Raw genomic sequence first — 18,931 nt, forward strand, 5'->3', positions numbered from 1 at the left:
TGTCAACGTCCTCGTTTTATTGGTCTGTATTATAACGGGAATCAGTGATCATTTGTCAAACTTGATCAACGTTAACGTTTGCTGAAATATTATTGACATGTGGAGGTTGATTGCAGATATCTCTGTGCCACATTCATGTTGCGAGAGCTAATGAAATACAAGATGGATGGTTACAGGAGCAGTGTATTCCGGTACCATCGACGTGCGTCTTCCTGCTATCGGCCACTCGTTTATGTAACGATATGTGTTTACTCAGGCAACCTCGAGACTATAAAGTTTGAAACAATAGTAAACAGATACTAAAGAAGGAAAATTATGGAGATGTCCGTAGACAGATGAATACTTCAAATATTACAGAATCTTGCACACATGTCTATCAACATGTTACCGGTTGTGCATATAGGATCCGCCTTAATTGTTAAAAGGAGCTGATGCTCACTGGAATGTGCCCAGTCTAAATCCAACCCAAAATGTGAGATATTTCTTTGTTGTAACTATTAATCTGGTAAATGTAGCTCACACTTTCAGTTAGCTCTTACTGGTAACCAAACTAAGTTTTGATTGATGTGAAGGACTATTGCAGGACCACCTTCACAATCCCGACCGTGTCCGTGGCCTTGTGGAGAGGACGTCTGCAAGGAAGGTGGCAACATTTGGTTTGATGCTCGGTTGCATTGGAGGTGGGGTAACCAAGTGGTTAAAGCGCTCGACCGTCACGCTGTGGACCCGGGTGCGATTCCCAACATGGGTACAATGTGTGAAGCCCATTTTTGGTGTCCCCTGTCGTGAGGTGAGGTGAGGTGAAATTGGGTTTAACGTCGTGCCTGAGAATATTTCGCTCATATGACGACGTGCATGCGTGTGTATGTGTATGTGCGGCTGCTTGTACTAGCCCAGACTTAAGCTGGTTTTATAGTGCTAGCCCACTGAGATACCATTCCGCAGTGACCGCCTCCGTGGTGTAGTGGTTAGAGCGTCCGCCCGGAGAGCGGAAGGTAGTGGGTTCGATCCCCGACCGCGTCATACCAAAAGACGTTAAAATATGGTACTTGATGGTCCCTGCCTGGCGCTTGGCATTAATGGGTACAACAAGGACTGGTCGGCTCGGAGTCAGTATAATGTGTCTGAGTAGGGTATTCATGCTTCAATGCGGCATGGTATCTCAGTTGTGCTAGCACTATAAAACCAGCTTCAGTCAGGGTTAGTACAAGCAGCCGCACATACACATACACACGCATGCACGTCGTCAAATAAGCGAAATATTCTCAAGTACGACGTAAAACCCAATTTCACCTCACCTCACCTCACCTCACCTCACCATGCCGCAGTGAAGCATGAATACCTCGCTCAGACACATTATACTGACTCCGAGCCGACCAGTCCTTGTTGTACCCATTAATGCCGAGCGCCAGGCAGGGACCAACAATTACCATATTTTAACGTCTTTTGGTATGACGCGGTCGGGGATCAAATCCGCGACCCTCCGCTCTCCAGGCGGACGCTCGAACCACTACACCACGGAGGCGGTTGTCCCCTGTCGCGATGTCGCTGGAATATTGCTAAAAGCGGCATACAACTAATCTCTCTCACTCACTCTCGACCGCCTCACACTTAATTTTCATCTCGGGGAGGGTTAAATTGCATTTACACCAAATAACGGATCAGTTTATGTTGCCGATATAATGAGCTGTATATTCAGTTGCTTCCCTTTGCCGCTTGAGGTAGGCACTGTCGACACGTGCATAACAAGCTTTATTGATTCATATCTCAATGTGTCCGAACGCCTACAGTTTGAAAACATTATTTCATCTTTGGAAGTGTGACTCATTATTATAATTGTTACGATGCGTTGATACACACGTTGATAGTCGTATATTCACGGTTGTAATAACTGTCGCATTCACACATTTTATGAATTGAATAGTTAAGTTGCACATGTAATTTCCATGTAATACGTTGCTGACATCACAACATTGCCGATTTGAAAAAAATTCTTCTTTATTGTCGCCCATTTACCACATTATCGACCTGCTTCGGTAACATTTTTAAGATACATACTTATACAACAACACACAAACATGCAGAAAGAATAATTCGGGACGCAAATCAAGCGGAAACAGTTCCTGTGACAGACGCATAAAGTCGATCTATTATGGTCATTAGGAGAATAGTTCACGCTTAAACATCGGGAGGTTTTCTACGTGCATATCTTGCTATTGATCGTGAATATTTTTGTACATAATGGTGTCATCGTTGGGTGTATTCCTCCTCATGTTAGAGCATACATTGATAGTCGTCTTAAGATACTTTGATACCGGTGCTACACACTTAACCGTGCTCATTTTAAAAACTAACCTTGAAGTGTATTTGTTCTATATGACTTTGTCGAAAACATCAAGGGTGATAAATCTCTTGCCTAATTCGATGGCATGTTTATGTAAGATATACTGTTCAAAATATCCTGACTGGCGTAAAGCAACGTTCATGTACCTTTCTATTTGTAGCTATGTGTTACATACACACATTGTTCCCTCGAATAACGATTTCTTATTTTGGTAACTTTGACAATCCAGGTCTCATGGCTTTTTTGTCCTTGGGCATTAGCGTGAGTGAGTCACAATATTTCAGTCATACCGTGGCGGGAGAATCAAGTACTAGAAGGGATAACACTGTGTATGTATGCATATTGCTAAATTAACCATCCAATTTCCTCGACATAGACCATATTCCGTCTCGGATTCACGTGCATAATTTTGAAGATATTTTTCCTCACATGAACCTATTTGTTGTAAACATAGTTAGTTCTTACGCTAATATGTTCTTACATGAATTTTCACTGTATGCCCGCCGTGGTGTTGAGTTGAGTTGAGTTGGGCTTTTTGTAACAATATTCCCTTTGCGTCACATCGGCATTATTCCAGCCATATAGTGACGAGAACAAGTTTGCATTAATAAACATTGTAAGTACATACTCGGAATGAGTTTTATTTCAAAAACATATATTCATTACATTGTCATTTAAAAGCAGAAAAAGTCATAGCACCAAATTTAAAGGGAGGCAATTCGTTAGTCACATTTCACAGTTACAATTTATGATAGTCACATTTCACAGTTACAATGTATGATAGTCACATTTCACAGTTACAATTTATGATACAGATCAACTTCCCTCAGGTAGTTCACTATCAGATGAGCGCTCACGCGGGAGAACAGATCTTTCAGGTTTGTTGCATCATAATGTGAGTCCCTTGCAGACGATAAGTCCACGCATTCAAGCAGAATATGCTTGATGGTGAAAACCTCATCGCAAGAGACACACATGGGGGGTCCATCCCCATCCGTTTTCAGCAGATAGTCATGAGTAAATCGACTGTGGCCAATACGACATCGTCGTAAAATTACCTCATCACGTCTTGACTGACAACCCAAGTAGGTATAACCAATTGTTGGCTTCAATTCATACAGTTTATTTCTTCCTACTTGAGTGTCCCATCGTTTTTGCATGAGGTCCCGAGTATAGCTTTTGATAGTGGGTTTGAAATCACTGTACGGGATCAGCAGTGGAGATAAGGGCTTGTCAAGAGCTGCTTTTGCTGCAGCATCGGCTTTTGTGTTACCTGCTATGCCGACGTGACCCGGCAACCAGCAGAGGACGATGTCACATTGGCCAGTAGAGAGGTCGTTGTAAAGTTCTAAAATGTCCAGAATGATTGGGTGACTTGAAGTAACATTTTGAAGTGCTTGAAGGCAAGATAATGAATCTGTGAAAACGATGAAGTTTTTGGAATGATTCTGCTGTTTAATATAGGTCAAAGCTGAAAAGATAGCTTTGGCCTCGGCAGTGAAAATGGAACTGTTGTCGGGAATCCTAGAGGAGACAGTCTTAGATCCAATGACTGTAGCACTGGCAACTTGGCCCTCATCCTTGGATCCGTCTGTGAAAATGGATCTATGGGTGTCATACTTGGAACGTAACTGGATGTATTCCTGCTGGAACACCAAGGGATTTGTTTCAGACTTTTTGAGTTTAGTGAGGGTAAGATCGACCTGTGGTTTCACCATCTGCCAGGGTGGTGAAGACAGGAGTCGGTAAGGTGCTATGCTATTGAGATCAATTTTAGCTGCAGATATGTGTGGTTGAATTCTGATTCCAAGTGGTGGAACCAGGCTTGGCAGTTTAGGAAACAAGTTTTCATAGAGAGGGTTGAAAACACAATTGTATGCTGGATTGGACTGATTTGAACGTAGTTTAGTGATATACTGCAGTGAAAGTTTAATGCGGCGTTGTTCAAGGGAAGGTTCGTTAGCCTCTGCATATAGACTGTCTACCGGAGAGGTCCTAAAAGCTCCCAGGCAGAGCCTCAGGCCTTGGTGGTGGATAGAATCTAATTTTTCTAAATTGCTTTTGCAGGCTCCACCATAAACAATGGAGCCGTAGTCTAGTTTAGAGCGAACCAAAGATCTGTACAAGTGAAGGAGGGTAATCTGATCCCCTCCCCACTCTGTATTTGAAACGACTTTTAGTAAGTCCAGAGCCTTCAAGCACTTGGTTTTCAAATATTTTATGTGTGGCAAGAATGTCAGGTGGCGGTCGAATATGAGTCCCAGGAATTTGGCCTCTTCTACTACCTTGATGGGAGTACCATCTAAAGATAGGTCTGGATCCTTGTGTGGTCTGTATTTACGACAAAAGTGAATACAATTTGTTTTGGATTTTGAAAACTTAAAGCCATTTTCATTGGCCCATTTTTGGATTTTGTTAAGGCAGAGTTGTAGCTGCCTTTCTATTGCGTGCATGTTCTTACCACGACATGAAATATTGAAATCGTCCACGAAAAGGGACCCATCAACACAACTGTTCAGGACGTTAGTGAGGCTGTTAATTTTGATGCTAAAAAGGGTGACAGACAGGATGCTGCCTTGAGGGACGCCCTGATCTTGGTGGAAATAATCAGACAATGTGGAACCTACCCGTACTTGAAATTGTCTGTTGTTTAAAAACTGAGATATGAACTGAGGTAATCTGCCCCTCAATCCAAATTCATGTAAATCTTTTAAGATACCATGTTTCCACGTTGTATCGTATGCTTTTTCTAAATCGAAGAAGATAGATACAGTATGTTGTTTGTTGACGATGGAATTTTTTATGAAAGATTCCAGACGCACCAGATGGTCAATGGTACTTCGGTTTTTTTCGGAAACCACATTGGAGGTCACTAAGGAGGTTATTGGTCTCCAAGTACCAGATTAATCGATTGTTGACCATGCGCTCCATGGTTTTACAAACACAGCTAGTTAGTGATATAGGACGGTAGTTTGAGGGATCGGTATGATCCCGGCCAGGTTTTGGTATAGAGATGATAATGGCGTTGTGCCACGAAGGAGGAAAGTTGCCGGTTGTCCAAATGTCATCAAATATATTGAGTAGAGTTTCCAAACTTGAATCAGGAAGGTGTTTCAGAAGCTGATAATGAATATCATCAGAAAGGGAGTGACGAGAAAAGTATTCCCCTGTAGGGAATAGAACCCTGCCATCTGCGTGACAGCGAACGCTTTAACAACTAGGCAACGCAACCGCCCCTGTTAAATATGAGACAATGCTGATATGCACATCTTATTCAGTGCAATCGTAATTCAATCAAATGCCCCATGTTTTTTTATGTTCACGGAATACATCGAGACTTCCATGATCAGAAGTGTAGTGCTCGGTATAATTCGACAAGTCATCGCCAAGGAGTAATCAATCAGTGTCGATTATCTGCCGAAACATATTACACTGTCAGTAGGAGTGGTGAAAAAGATACAAGGATGAAACTCATTGTGAATAGATCAATGAAAAAAAATCACTGTCACATCTGTCAAGTAAAGCATCAACATTCTCTTTTTTTCTAGAACGAATGAAACGAAGCTTGTCAGAAAAGAGCACAATATGCCTCGTTTACATGGCAGTGATAATGACAGTACCTATCGATCCTGATATTAAGACACCATTGGTAATGTAGAACATACGGTTGACAGATACAATAACAAAAACAGTGCTCGGACATAAACCTGCAACATTTATTTTTGTCTAATTCTCGAATCAATTTGGTGTTTCCATTGTGTATGAAATACGCGTAACGGAAACGACAATACAGTTATTCCCACTTGACGCGATTACGATCACATACATGAGCGGATGTAATGCTTGAAGTACTTCTCAGACAAGCAATGTCAGATCAACTCCGATATTTCGATGACTGATTGCCTTGAGCTTGTAGTCTGTGGATAAATATACGAGATGCATAAATAAATGGATCAACTCTGAAACTTACACAATGTGATGTAAAGTTATTCGGTACGAACTCCTGATCCGGGTGGTATAGATTATATTGATATACCTAAATTTCTCGATAGTGTTTCAGAGTGTTTCTCTCGTTAGTTCGATTGTATTTTCGTAATTTCGATTAATATTTCATTGCTTCATGTGTATTCCCCTCATACCCCTTCCCTTTGGGAGGTCGTCGCTTCCATAATTTTGTCGTTATTTCAAACATTTGCAAGGTTGGGTTTTGTTTTTTGTTGTTTTTTTCCTGGCTACTTCAAATTTCTTTAAAACAACCTGGAAAGATCGAGTACCTTGGTAACTTCAATTATGTCATAGAATTCTCGAGCTTTGGAAATATACTGGAAATAACGAGAAAATATTGAAGGTTTCAAGATTTTAGAAGAAATTTGAATAAAGAGCTACACGAATTTATTTTTAAAAATACGAACCAAACAAGGCATTAACAAGATTGTTTGGTTTCATGCTACCAAAGTAGCACCATAAGGCTCTCGTAGTTAAGTGGTTAACTCCGCAAAGTCTAAGCAAACTACAAAGTAAGAGCCGGTCGAGATATTCGTGAGGCCCTTCATCAGATAAATACACATGATCTCACACGAACCAAATTGATTGCAGCGATGGGTGAAACAGCGTACGGAAAGTCAGCAAACAATCAGCATGTGTTTACACAACTCAAATCATAAGAATGCCGTGTATGTAAATAGGCAACTCTGCACGCAGACTATTTAAAGCGTCCCGCAATTTAAAACGTTATGATGTACAGTTAAGTTTGCACCATGATGTTGTTGGTTTAAAACGTAATCCGAGGAGAAATGTCTGTATGTTTATAAATGTCAAGTGAGTAAGCCTTTGAAGATACTTTCGTCGTCCCCTTGAACACATACTTGAGGAATGTCAGGTGATGTCATTTAGTGCACTACAGCTTCATATAAGTTTCGTGTTCCAGCTCCTTTGTTCCAGTTATGATGAAGTACATCAGTGTTGTTGTAAGTGAAGTTTTGACATTTTCCCAATAATCATTTCCTTTGATATATCCCTTTGTTTGTTTAGAAAGTAGGAGTAACATATTTGTTTAACATATTGAGTAATATTCCATTGCTGTAGTGTCCAGAAATGTATAACAAAGATGTAAGCCCTGTATTTCAAAGCTCTATTGAACCAGATCGATCGTATGAATATATTTTGCCCAGCATAATATCATTATCGAGTAATATTCTGTAATAGATGACAAAATGAAAAATCCATTTAGATTGTTGAAACAACTCAATGTTTTTTTGTGAAATCAACTTGTGAGAACCTGAAGTTTCGAATGTCATTTATCATTCAGACAAAAGTAGTCTGATTATCTGAATGTATGATGTCATCAGTTGATAAGTTGTACATCAAATCCAATAGTCGACAAATCTGCGTTTCAGATAATGGTAAAAATACGACATAATGTCACTGGCATTTCGGATGAATGCGTATTCCAAGCCTCGGACTGATCGTGATAATTAATACGATTGTTGGTATTTTGTCTACAACAACCTTCAATTCTCAGAAGATGGTCAATATCACGTCTACCATGAAACGCGGCATACCAGACCACGTTATACACAATGTCATGTATTGTGTTTATGACTGATAAGAGTATTTCAGAATATGTTTACGCATCTTTAGCAAATATTTTAATAATAGCGTAACTCGTGTCTATGGTTAATTGCTGTATCTCAGAAGATGGTGTATGTGATATTTCAGATTATGGTTTGTATGACATTTATGACAAGCTAGAGAATTTCAGGCGATAATGAAATCAAATTTATAACTTGCGGCATCTTTTTTTCTCCGATGGTGTACATTATGTCTTTCACAAGGGTTGTAAATCAGGGCTGTAAATCAGGGCCTAGATTTTCGAAGCTCTCTTAGCGGTAAAATAGTCGTAAGTGCCATACATTAACATTAACTTACGACTATCTTAGCGCTATGAGAGCTTCGAAAATCTAGGCCCAGGTCTGTGACTAAACGTGGTATTTTAGACAACGATGTATTCAGACATCGTGACGGCGGTGTATATCATGCCTTTCGACTACCATTTGCTCTTTACCATGTCTATGTCTAACCTCCCTAATTCCGAGGGTATGTCGGTATTTATTACCCTTAAGATAACTTTGTCGAATTCTGATTAGTCAATAGCCAAAGCATACGAAACCATGTAGGCAGATTTGCCAGGATGTCAAATCTTTCACGTGACACTTAGAAGGGTCGGCCGGGCGATGAGAAACATACAAATTAAGAATGCTGCCCAGATATCATGCCAGTGATACCAGCGTTGTTACAACAGTGTCTTTTAACCATGATCACTGACGTCGCCATTTTCACTTCGAGCATACAATGCACGTTAAATGACCAGTCCACCTTCTGATGTTTTGAATGTTCGGAAATAACCATTAATTGAGTCATATTGAGATGAGGTTAAGCTATATTTTAATCTATTGAACTTTGAAAGTCTTTTCGTTATTAGTGTTATTATATGTATCTGTATAGCGCCAACATTCAGCTCAGCGCAGCTGCTCTAAGGCGCTTTGTGTTTCCCTGTATCATTGGATGTCAATCTCAAACGGCACATTGTATTATCAAATCTCAACTCCCTGGGGATCATACAACTCTTGCAGCCACTAGGCACACCGTGTTAATGTGGCTTTCCCACCCTTACGAGGTACCCATTCACAGCTGAATGTGACACATAGTCACAGTACTTTGTCAAAGTTTACTGCACGTTGCTGAACCCGCAACTAGGTGTGTGCGCATATTCATGTGGCCACCGTCTGGTCATTTACCAACAGATTCGTGGGTTCTTTTAAGTGCACAGGGTTGTGTCACTGTACACTAGGGGTTGTGACAACAGTGAAAGAGTCTGCACACAAAGTGCTCGATCCCGGCACCTCAAGCTCGCTGGATCACTAGCCTGGCGTCTCACACAGCTTGCTCACCACACTTCAGCCAGAAGCTAAGTTGTGACGCCATACAGTTAAACAGCGCCTCAATCGATTCACGCCATTTATTGATTGGTCATTTGCTATTGTATGTTTGTAACATCAAAACATTAAGCGTTAAACCTTTCCGTTTCTTCGCATGAATACCCTGACCATGCGATTAAGTACCATTCAGTTAGGATAAACTGGTATTGAAAGTATCGAACAATGGGTTCATTGAATATATTTTAAGGTACACGAAATAGTACTGATGTCGTGAGTTTATAAAAGAAATCGATACACCGTAGTTATATCGACAAGAAAATGGCGTTTCCTGATAGCGTGTCTTCAGGGAGTTGGATAACATACTTAAAGTAATCGTTGTCGAATATTATTTTTTTGTTTCTATGGCATGCCTATCTGAATCAGTTGCCTTGTTTACGCATGTCGTCTATATCGACATTCACTTAAAGCAGTTGTGCCGAGTTGCAGATATTCACATGAAGGAGATGATTTTCTAACACGTTGTGATGATTCCTATATTATTTTGCTTAAGTTACAAAAATCAATTTTTCGATATTGCTGCAATCGACACTGCAACAAATTGTGAGACACTAAATCCATTTTCCATATATAATTAACGATTCATGCAAACTGAGAATCTATTTTCTCTGGTGAAAGGGTAGTACAGATGAAATTGGCGACACCATCCTTGCTGCACAAATCTGATTTGAAATTCATCACCCGATGATCTCGAAATTATGGCAAACCATAGAGAAACAACAAGTTGGAAACATACATAAGAACGTACGCTGTCGTGATAACAGATACTGTCCGAGGCCAGGACATACATTGTAGGTACGATATATATTTGCCTGTCTGCTGCTGTATTCCATAATCAGTACGAAATAATAAACATGGGTGGAACCAAACACATTCAATTTTCCCTCCATTGTATGGTGATCATCTACAGGGTGATTTTGTATTTTGTATTAGTTATGACCTTTCAAGGCTCTAACTCTTGTTTTATACACACGCCTGAATGTGATTCTCCCTTCATAAGGTGATGCAGTTTGAGGTATCCTTGCTGTTAATATATATTCCTCTGCACATTCTAAAATGCAAATACATCATCATGTAGTGACCTCTTCAAATCCTCACTGACAAACCACCTATTTGTAACCGATAATTGGTATTCTTTAAAATTTGATTTCTAATATTACTAATATTTATACGTATTCGGATGAGTTAGTGAGTGACAGAAAACGAAAAGATGCATCGGCAGTTTTTCAGGCATATCGTGTCCATAAACGCTATACCACATACATGTCTTTAATAAAATTCGGTCTAACAGAGACTTTTAATGACATGGTGTTACATACTCTATCAAGGTGACAATGATTTGTGGTATTTCAAAAGCACTGAGATATATATCTGCGTTAATAATCATATCCTACCGATTTATAAAATGCTTGACTGTATAAATCCAAGGTTATCAAGTAATTCAATTTTCTTTATAAACACTAAATACACGAAACCCTTACTATTAAACAGATCCTTTACAGATAATGATATTGTACCCTTGTGATGGAAATATCTATTTAGCCCTGCTTGACTGTGATCCTTTCATCACAAGGGATACAGAGTGGAGAATCCCAGTTTAATGAATATTCATCTGCTATGGCAAATATTGCAACCACACGGACTTAGGTGTCCCAACTGTCATTGGATCCAACACTGTCTCCTTAAGAATCCCAGAGTAGAGTTAAATATACACACTTTCTATCTTTACATTTTCAGCCATATTAAACATAATTATCAACCATTTTGAAAAATACATATTGTTTTCAGATTCATTGGCTTGCCTTCAGGCACGTCATAGTGCCACTTCGAATCATCCTGTCATTCTCGACATTTCAGAACTGTACAACGATCTTTCTACTGGCCAATGTTACGTCATCTTTTGTTGGTTACTGACTGGCTGTTGTTGGCATCAGATCTCAGATGGAGCACCGAATTATTTTCAGAACTGCACCAAATATATACGATTGAATGAATGAATAATTATTGCTTTACGCCGCATCAGCGATATTATTGCTATTCGCGTCGATAATTGATTTTAAAAAGTTCCAACGTGTGTATATGCAGAAAAATGAGAAAACTCACCAAAGTCGATTAAAATTTAAAGCTTGTAAAGTATTTCTGTTAAGAAGGCACACAATATTATTTGTATGAATGGCCATAAGGCCAACAGTACATCGACATGCATAACAGTATAGAGTCCGGAGCGCCTGGACATCGATTTACACATGAACTGCACGTGAGGGCATTACTTTTCTACAATACACAGATAACTAGGGTTGGGTATTGCCAAACTGTTCGCATTGCGATATATTGCGATATGAGTTGGCGTATTGCAATATGTATTGCAATATATTGTGAAAGTGTAACACATGGGTTAAAGTTATGAAGATTTCTTTTGAAACAATGCCACTGGCCACTGCCAGGACTCAGATGTGATTGTACAAGAGATCAATTGAAAATGTATCCAAAGTGAAGACTTCGCTCTAAAGTTTGGAACTAAAAAAAAAGCGTCTGCAGCGATGTCCCCTATTTTGGTTTGTTTATCCCTACAACTAGTGCCGGTACCAATCTATTTTTCTATTTAAATGGTTTAAAAGTCACGCAAATGCAAATATATGACCAATAAACATTCTCAAAACTATTAATGTATAATAATATCAAGGAAATACAAACGCTATTACTAGTTTTGACTACATGACGAAACTTACCGATCGAAGTGTACCGCAATATATCGTATTGTGATGTTCGAATCGCCCACCCCTACAGATAACGTACTAATATATTAGCTGATTTCGAATTTAAAAGAGATATAAACTTATGAGGATTAGGTTGGTGTAATAATAACATGGTAAATATTTTGTTCGTACATTGTCATACAATGGCCCTTCTAGTAGTACATGCTATTCATTCTCTAACTTATCAAGACAATGTGGGCACATGGCATATCTGCACTTTTCGATCTTCTGTATAATTGTATGTTAAAACCAGCAATACCACATCGACAGTTCGACAGTGCTCTACGCAGATGAACAGAAGGTAAAACTCGTAGGTGAGTTTCCGGCATTATATCAAGTTTATAGGTTGAATACGAGTGCAAATATTTGGTAGCAGGCACGGTAGCTGACAACTCTTGATAATAAATACACCTTGACATCTTTGCTTGAATATACACATGAACAATTCTTTATTACCTACGTCTTGGTTGAAGAAGCGTAAGACAAGCCATGCTGGAACAATAACTCGCGCACTGCCGAGGTCAAATTGATATCTCAGGAATCATCTAGACGTATTAACATAATATACGATTGTTTCCAATTACGGGAATCAGGCTGCCTGAGCAACCCCGTATCCAGTACGATATTACACTCGCTTTATTATACCCCCGCTACGAAGTAACGGGAGTATATAGCGTTCATTCTGTCCGTCCGTCCGTCGCGAAACTTTGTCCGGAGCATATCTCTTAAAGTTTACATGCTAGGTTCACCAAGCTTCACACACATGTTAATCATCACCCATTGATGTGCCTTTTGCTATTTTAAAGTTTTTTCAAAATTTAGTTTTTTTGCTGTTTCCATGGAAACACGACTTAGGCTGTGACTATGAGGATGTCATCTTGTCCGGAGCAGATCTTCCAAACTATACATGCTAGCTTCATCAAACTTGGTACACATATCAAGCATGATCCCTAGATGTGCCTTATGGGGGGTAGATCCAGATATGAATTGTATTTTTTGCTGTTTCCATGGAAACATGACTTAGGCTGTGACTATGAGGATGTCATCTTATTCGGAGCAGATCTTCCAAACTATACATGCTAGCTTCATCAAACTTGGTACACATATCAAGCATGATCCCTAGATGTGCCTTTTGGGGTTTACATCCAGATATGAATTTTATTTTTGCTGTTTTCATGGAAACATGACTTAGTGCCAAATTTATTCGATTATTTTGCCCGGAGCATATATCTTAAAGTTTACATGCTACGTTCACCAAACTTCACACACATGTTAATCATTACCCATTGATGTGCCTTTTGCTATTTCAAAGTTTTTTTCAGAATTTTGTTTTTCTGCTGTTTCCATGGAAACATAACTTAGTGCCAAATGTGTTTGATGGTTTTGTCCGGAGCATATCTCTTAAAGTTTACATGCTAGGTTCATGCTAGGTACATGCAAAATGTATTTGATGGTTACCTGACCACCGGATATCATCGAAACTATACATGCTAGGTTCACCAAACTAAAAAATAGCAATCTTCATCTACGTCCACTTCATTGTGTGCAACATGAGACAGTCAAGTTCAATTGTATGTCAGGTTTCCACGGAAAACACAAACAAATCTAGTTTCCATAAATTATTACCGTAATCAGTACATGTCAAAAGTATTATCTAACATGTATATAAAGTTTAGTAGAGTCAAAGAGAAAGTCTTGTGAGCTGCTGATCCTTTCTCACATTATATATATCAATATCAGTCATTTCCATGTCCCAAAGTGGGAAGCGGGGATATGTGAGCTGTGCCCACTTCTACACTTGTAAATTACATGCAGTGGAAATCGTCCACACTCAGTTAGGATAGCTTTTGTGGGTGAGCGGTATCCAATTCGTAAGACAAATTTACGAAAAAATTGAATGTACCTCATGTTGGGTCGATACACGGTCCACCAGATTTCTGCCCCATACAAAAGGATAGATTGGATTTTTCCATCAAATACTTAAAAGCAATGTCTGGAAGTACTGATTTATAAGTAGAGATAAAATTCTTCTAGGCTTGTGTGGATGAAACATCACAAGATTTAGAAAACATATTTACACGACAAAGTTAATCCCAGATATCTTTAGTAGTTGACAATTTCAAGTTTCTGATAACCAATGTACCACTTTTCATGTTTTGATACTATGCCACCTTTTTGAAAGGCTACGACCTTGGTTTTGTCGGTATTTATAGTGAGTGTCCACTTCTGGCAAACATTTCTAGAATATCAAATTTCTTTAGTACATTTATAACACTGACCCCAAATATAGCAACATAATCGGCAAACAGGAGAATGGAACATCGTAAAGTCCCTATTGTTGTCCCACCCCGATCTTCAATTAAGAACATGTATTTTTAGATGTCTGCACATATATAACAACTGGTTCCCCTGTGTGTTAACAAATTAATCTTTTAAACTTCTAAATATATTAAATTTATCTCTGTCGTAATCTATCTCTTCATTAGGAGGAGAGTTTACATCGTCGTTTTCAATAAAACATTGCTCTTGCCAAAACGAGCTTTTAGATCTCCTAAAATAGTGAATGTAGCCATGGGAAAGTCTATATTTCAGTGTCATTAATCCAAGACTCCAAATTCCATCACAAGGGAAAAATATTTCAGCTCAAAAACAGTTAAGGATCTTTTTGGAAATGTTAATTATCATTTAATTATTGAATTGTTAAAAGAAATAGAGTTACTTGATAAATGTTGATTGATATGTTTTGTATATATACTAGGCACATATAGAAACTGTGCATACAAAAATTTAAAATATAAATTTATCAAACCTGTGTAGACACATAAGGATTTAAACTCAGAGATGAGTGACATGTATCCAACATGCATGCACGTGCCACGTTCCGTGACGTCAGTGGGTTTGTCCTTCAGACGTGCAATACGTTGTTGCACGTGCATTCCGGGAAAGAGAAACAGAGCAAATGAATGCCGCACAATACTGTCACTTTGGAAAGCTCAACCCCTGCCCTTGCGATCGTTCAAAAAATTAAACGGCTATTGAAACGCATAGCATGCCAAGGCTCACGTCTGCATAACGTCATGAGGTCATTGGGGTGGTCCGTGGGGGAATGTCTCAACGACAAGTGGCTGCACATTTCCACTGCCACCGGAACACAATTTCTGCACTGGTGAGACGCTACCAGAACACAAGTGACGTCATCGATCGGCCACGTTCTGGACGTCCACGTGTAACAACGCCAAGACAGGACATATGGATAAGTGTGACCAATCTTCGCCACAGGTTTCAGACTGCAGTGATGACTGCCCGAACAATCCCAGGACTTCGCCGTATCCACCCCAACACAGTTCGACAACGTTTACGTTATCACGGGATCAGACCACGACGTCCCGCCATACGGCCTATCCTGACACAACGTCATCGACAAGCTCGCCGAATGTGGTGCCGAAATCATGTCCGCAGACCCTTGTTTTGGTGGAGAAATGTTGTTTTTTACAACCCATGTGCTTGCCATAAAAAAGGCGACTATCTTGTCGTAAGAGGCGACTAACGGGATCGGGTGGTCAGTTTCGCTGACTTGGTTGACACATGTCATCGGTTCCCAATTGCGCAGATCGATGCTCATGCTGTTGATGACTGGATTGTCTGGTCCAGACTCGATTATTTACAGACCGCCGCCATATAGCTGGAATATTGCTGAGTGCGGCGTAAAACTAAACTCACTCACTCACTCACAGATGAGTCCAGGTTTAACATTTCCCATAGTGATGGACGTCAACGTGGCTATAGACGCATTGGAGAACGTTATGCACAGGCCTGTGTCTTGGAGAGGAATAGTTTTGGTGGTGGTTCCGTGATGATTTGGGGTGGAATAACAGCACGCCAAAGAACTCCTTTGGTGATTGTTCAGGGCAACTTAACTGGTGTGGGCTACAGGGATCAGATTCTTCGACCTGTGGCAATTCCTTTTCTGCAACGTCATGGCCCTGGCTTAACATTCCAACAGGACAATGCCCGCCCTCATACGGCAAGGGTTGCTATGGATTTCTTGCAACACCAAAACGTTGACTTACTGCCTTGGCCTGCAAATTCACCGGATCTCTCCCCGATAGAGCATGTTTGGAACGAGATTGATCGACGTCTACGCCGTCTTCCTCATCCGCCAGATAACGTCCTTGACCTTGCAACAGAACTTGAGAGAATCTGGCGTGACATCCCACAAGCCTTCCTTGCACGTTTGATAGGCTCTATGCGTCGTCGATGCACTGCTGTTCTCAATGCCGATGGTGGACATACCCGTTATTGAGCTTGTGACATGGTCGTTTGACCCCTGTCCCGCTTGTGGACTCGTGACGTCATTGTGATTGACTTTTCAATTGAAATTCTCCCGACTTGTTATGGTCTCATGATCCCTCCATTAAAGTTTTATATGTACCTTTGACATTGTTATCGTACTTATCAACTGGGGTAATATTTTGACAATGCACAGTCTCTTTATGTGGCTAGTATAGATACAGTACAACCAGAAATTATTGAGAATTTAAAGATTGTAATTTTTTATATTTTTTTCACTCATTACTCACGTATTAAATGTGAATATTAGCAGAACATAACTCCAGATTCAAAGACAGGTGAACAGTTAGTATTTTGTCAAGTCACCATGGGCAACAATGCAGGCTTCAATGCGGCGGGGCATACTACTGATCAAAGAAGTTAGAAAGTCGTGGTCCATGCTGTCCCAATATCGGACCACCTCTTCTTTCATTTCAGCAATATTTGTCAGATTTTTCTTATTGACACTGTCCTTCATAAGTCCCCAAACATTTCTATTGGATTTAGATCAGGGCTATAGCTTGGCCAATCTAATAATGTCATATTTTTGCTCCGAAACCAGGCCTGTGAATGCTTTGAACGATGTATTGGGTCGTTGTCCTGCTGGAAAATTCAAAAATGTCCATAGAACACGTGAGCAGATGGAAGTAAATGTCCCTCGAGAATATCTGTGTACCGCTCACTGTTCATATCCCCTTCAAATACACAGAGGGGCGTTGCCCCTAACACAGATATGCCACCCCACACGTTAAATTTCGGACTCTACTCTGGGCGCTGATACAAAGATTTTTCAGTTTGTTTGGTCCAGAATTTCAGTGTATTAGGAAACAGCCACACAGAACTTTCATCTGAGAAAATCACATTGTCCCAGTTAAAATTTGTATGCTGTAAGCACCAGTTCAACCTTCGCTCCTTTTGTTCAGGTTTCATGATCGGTGATTGAATTGCTCGACTTTTCTGCCAACCCATTGCATGCAGCTCAGTTCTAATTGTCTCCTTACAGACAGCCACAGTTCCTCTATCAATCATATCCAGCCTTAATTTTTCTAAACTCCTTCGTTTGTTTCTAGAAACAAGAATACCAAGCCGCCTCCTGTCACCGACAGTCAATTTTCTGGGCCTACCTGCGCCTCCCTGGTGCTCAATGCCATATCCATTTGCAATATTTTTCAAAACACGATAAACTGGACAAAGGGAATCCTGTTCTACTTGAAATCACTTTAGCTGATCTGATGTCCTTGTTATAATACTCTAAAATCAACTTCCTCTTCTCTAAATCATCCATACTGAGGATCACTGAAAATGTCGTCTGCTAGCAAGTAAACAAAGGGGGATAACTCTTCACAAACTAATGAAAAAGGATTAACGGAGTTGCCTCTCTTGAATGAAACCAAGCACTTGATAGCTGGTCAATGTTGTTTATACTAGAAATCAAATTAAACATATTCCTAAAATTCTCTGGTCATACTATATATATTTTAAATTAGCAACTGTGATTGGTAGTGGCTGTATCCTCAAAGGGGGTTAAAGTAGTGTAAAATTACCGCCCTCCAAACCATCGAAGGAAATTTAAACATACCAGATTTTTTACACGTAGCATTTTTGTGCTTTTAGTGAGTGAGTGAGTTATTATTTAACGTCACATCGGCAATATTGCAGCCATATCGTGACGAGAACATATTTGACATTGAAATGGAATATTTATATGATAAAAAAACCTGTCGACGAAGGACAATAAAACAACTAGAATATCACAATTAGAATTTAAACTAGTGTGAAAAGTTAAAACTAATAGCACTATTTGGACAATACAGTATAAAACCAGGCTACAGATCGCCAACAACTGAAGGTAGATCACCATACTAGGAACCATGGGGACTTACATTACTTTTGCTACCTGCATGGAGCCTAGCTGGATTTACACCATCCCTTCAGGCGCTGACGATTGTAGGATAATTTAGCCGAAATTTAAAAGAACAAAAATACTACGTTTAAAAACTTGCTACGTGGAAATTGTACTTTGAAAGTTTTGGCGACTTACGTATCCTCTCATGAGGACAATAATTTTACGCTACTTCAGCCCTCTTTGAGGATACAGCCACTAACAATCTACGTAGAAAATCTGAACTACCAATTATAAAACCTTATCTATTTACCAAACATATGTCAAAATTCATTTAACAAGTCTATGTCTTTTAAAAAATCAATGCTTAAATGATAATTAACTTTATTAAAAAGGTCCTTTACTGTTTTGATATTGAAATATTTATCCCTTATGATACATCTAAGAATTCAACACAGTCAAGCAGGACATGCTTGACCGTGGTTCCCTCATCACAAGGGTACAAAACGGAGGATCCTCACCTTTTAATAGGTATGCATGAGTATATCGTGTGTGGCCAATACGACATCGTCGTATGATGACCTCTTCAAATCTGGGCTGACAACCCAAGTAAGTGTAACCGATATAGGGTTTTATTTCATGTAATTTGCTAATACCTATCTGG

Source organism: Haliotis rubra, unplaced genomic scaffold (assembly GCF_003918875.1).
Source record: "Haliotis rubra isolate DU_JTF1 unplaced genomic scaffold, ASM391887v1 Scf752, whole genome shotgun sequence".
Lineage (NCBI taxonomy): Eukaryota > Metazoa > Mollusca > Gastropoda > Lepetellida > Haliotidae > Haliotis > Haliotis rubra.